Source organism: Belonocnema kinseyi, chromosome 2, assembly GCF_010883055.1.
Source record: "Belonocnema kinseyi isolate 2016_QV_RU_SX_M_011 chromosome 2, B_treatae_v1, whole genome shotgun sequence".
In the NCBI taxonomy this organism is placed as follows: Eukaryota; Metazoa; Arthropoda; class Insecta; order Hymenoptera; family Cynipidae; genus Belonocnema; species Belonocnema kinseyi.
Window position 1 is genome coordinate 167559860 of NC_046658.1, and position 4209 is coordinate 167564068.

Below are 4209 nucleotides of genomic sequence, written 5' to 3' on the forward strand. Positions count from 1 at the left end.
GACGAACACGTCTACCTCGACAAAATAAATGAAATGTGTGTCAAGTTCATGATGCAGGTGTTCAGTAAAAAATTGTCCAATTTCATGGATCTTCTTTCAAGATCACCAGGTAATGTTTAGCCTTAGAATGTAAAGTTTAATTAAAAAAATAATCAAAATAAGTCTTAAATATATGAACACTTATTGAAATTTTGAATCATTGCCATCTGTCATGTACCCTCATTGCTGCACTTATGTAAATAATACTGCAATTTTGACTTAAAATAATTATTTGAATTTTCCAGGAGCCTGGGATACGGCAATTGGTGAAATATTAATGCCTCCAGAACCTTGGCAAACGGCCAACGTGCTTCAATTATTGAACGTCATAGGGGATGGAATTAATGGCGACGATTGCGTTCTTCATTCTCGTCGGATTTCATGGACGAAGAATCCTTACCACGACGAATTTTTTGAAGAAGCTCGCGCAGCATAAAAAAAATGCACTTTGTTGATCGCGAAACGAAGAAGCAGTCTAAGACAAATGCAACGTGCTTACAAAATTTAATTGACACTCTTCAAGGCTTTCGAATGTTGTGGAAAAAGTTGCAGGGTCTTGGTTTTACAAGCTGCTGCACTAGAAACCTGAATCAAGATCCCCTAGAAAATTTGTTTGTGGCCGTTAAAATCCACGACTTTAGAAGTAACAAGCCAACGTGTTTCCAATTTGAAGCATTATACCAATCATTACTCGTCACGAACTTAACTTCGAAACACACACCGGCTTATAATTGTGAAGCTGGTACCGGACATTTTATTATTGCATGTACAGATTCACTACTGCAAGGATCAAGTGATCAAAATCAACATCTCCCAGAGCAGGTGGACGAAGTGGAAGATTGTACAAAAGATAATGAACTGCAAATCGAAAGCGTTTCAATTCCCGAAAAAATTCACATCTACAGTCACTCTGGGGACTTAATTCAGACCTTGCAGGCTGCTACACCTGCAGTAAAATCATGCGCCACTTGCTCTGAAAATATGAAAACGAAGCCTACTAAAAATTCGAAAAGTACTTGCTTTCGAGACGGGCATTTTCATGCAAAGCGAATTCTGGGTAAAATTCTGCCTTATTATTTGCCAAACACAGACCTCGAAAAGAAAGCAGCACAGTGGCTTACACCAAAATTGAATTTCTCTTTCCTCTCGTGCTCGCAGCATAAAAAAGAAATTGTTGAATGTTTCAAGAAAATTTGCTTTGAAAAATTCTGTCAATCGACTTTGACTTTTATTAATCGAATTTTTAGAGGGAGAATTATACCTAGAAACAAAATCTGTCTCCCCCGGTGAAGCAAGCAGTAAACTGTTATTTGAAAACTCAAAGTAAGGACAGAAGAACAGAAATTCTTAGGTTTGTTTACAGTACAAAAAATCTAGCTGATTCCCAAGTAAAAAATCTTCCGCTTCCCGAAATAAAGGTTCCATAAATAAATCAAAGTTTATGTAACATGAGTGCTACTTTTAACTACCTAAAATTTCTAAAAAACTTTTCACAAAATGAAAATAAATGTAAATCTCAATTTACCTTCTGTAATGGATGCGATATTTATGAAGAAAGTTTAAATATCTTAATACACGAAAGGTTACAAATGCGAATATTTTAATTTACACGGATGATTTCAATATAAATAAGTGATTTTTTATCCATTTATTTGAATAAAATTACTGCACATTCAAAATATTTCAGTTATTTTAAAATAATATGCGCCTTTCCTAACTTTTCTCTGTTCTAAATATATAAGAATACACTGCTTATAAATAATTACTCTAGTTATATGTTTATTTATATTGAATTATTTTACATGTGTGCTATTATATGAATCGTAAATATGTCTTAAATCTGAAAATTGAATATAATGAGCAATAAAATGGATAAATAAAGTGAAAAATGTCTAAAGATATATTAAAAGTAATTTATTATACTTTATATAAATCTTTAAATATTTTTTTCACTTTGTTTATCCAATTTATTGATAAATATATTCAATTTTAAAATTTATCACATATATACAATGCATATATGGCACACATAGCCACACATTGATACTTTTAGTTCAAGTTGCGGCCAACTGTTGGCGCTGTGCTTCTTCATATTTCTACCATTGAGTTGATAAGGCCTGCCTGAATGTCGTAGCCATGCTAACTTTACAAGGATTTGTTTAATCGCGTGAGCCATCCATGCACTTCTTAAAGCTCCTCAAATGAAGGTTATGTTCATTGACCAGATATATGCCCAACCAAAATAAAAATTTTTTAAGCATTTTAAGAATTTAAAAATATTTTTTTTTCAAATTTCAGAAATGTTAGTCACCGTTTCTTATACATGGGTGGAAGACTTGCAACATATGTACTTTTACATAATTATTAAAAATATTTTTCTGACAGATTAGAAAATTTTATTAAAAGTCTTCACTGTATGTCAAATATATTTAGAAACTGAGTAAATTTTGTCAATTAGACTAAAATGTAAACAGTTAAATTTTTAAAAATTTGAAACAGAAAGTTTTACGCGTTTTATATATATTTGTCAAAGTTCTTGGTGCACGACAAAAAGACTTGCAAATTATCCCAACGACATTTAAAATTAGTTTTGTTAGATTAAGAAATATCAATAAAAAATTCTACTAGATATAAAATATATTTTCTTGAAATTTATTTAATTCGACTAAAATTCAAAAGGTTAGATATTTCAAAAACATGGCATTTTTGTTTTTAAGAGATTCGTAACTTTAAAGCGTTATTTTTAGTGTATTTGAACCAGGCTTACAAATTATATTGATGAAATTTTTCAATGGGACACAAATTGAAAATTTCCTAGATTAATAACTTCGCTTTATCGTAAAGATAACTGTAATATGTATTAACCAGAAATATGTGCATTATTTAAATAATGTTTTATATATAAGTAATATTGTTTGATTCAGAATCACTTGAGTTTTCAAATTTTTATTTCAATAAATGGATAAGCAGTTATTCGATTATTATTATTTGATTATTTTTTTCATTATTTACACGTGTTAAGTAATTTCAAATTTTAAACAATTTCACGTTTCAAAATAGCGCCCAAATATATCTTGAATGTAACCTTTTCAAATTAACTGATTTCTTCAATAAAATTATAACTGATCAATCAGTTTTGTCAATTTCAAATTTTTGAAGTTTACTGTTAGTTTCAATAATTTTCTATATTTTTTTCTTTAATTTAATGACATTTATGTTAATTTATAATAGAATAAAGAACTATTCTCCAAACAAAAATAAAAAATCGATTGTTAAGGTTTTTTAAAATAAGACGGTTAAATTTTCTTCTACAGGATTAACATTGCATATATAAAAGTAAATATTATTTGAGAGAAACTCAGTAAATTATCAAGTCTGCAATAATGCCTAATTCCCATTATTATAAAAAACATCTCCAACTAAAACGGCATCTTACTTCAAAATATTCTGAAGTAGATAATGCTGAAATAAAACGAACATGTTGGGCATCGCGTACTTCACGTAAAAATTTAGAATCCAACGTTGGTAAAAATGAAAAAGATGGACGTGTTACTGCACGAGAAAAAGAAAACGTGAATCCTTTGAGAAATAACCAAAAAATGCACTTATTGTAAATCAGAAACATAAAATGACTTTAGAACAGTGGCTGTTTGGCAATAACCACATAACCAAACTCAGCGCTAGCCAAAGAGAATACTTAAGAAAGATTCTTCTTAAGGGCATGTGACACAGCTAAATACCTATATTACCGACCTCACTTTTTCCGTTCACTGAATGTTTTTTTGAACCTAAGAACTTTTTTTGTAAATAAAATATCGAGCTGAAACTTCGGAAAATGTATCAGAGTACAATAAAGTACGTTTAGATACTGCATTTTGGTAGGAACTTCACTGAAAATTATTTCATCTTTTTTCTGAACCTCAACATTTTTTGAACGTTCTAACTTTTATTATACATAAAAGATCGGTCTCGAACTTTGAGAAATGCAAGAGCCGAAAGAAAACTACGTTTAAGTACAAAGCTTAATTATAATAGATGTAAAAAAATATATTTCAACAATCAATTCCTACGGCATCAGCCGGTAACGTTGTACACGAAAATACGAACTCTCTAGAGCCTCGTCTAGTGGCCGCCAGGTTTCGTATTTTCGTGTACAACGTTACCGGCTGA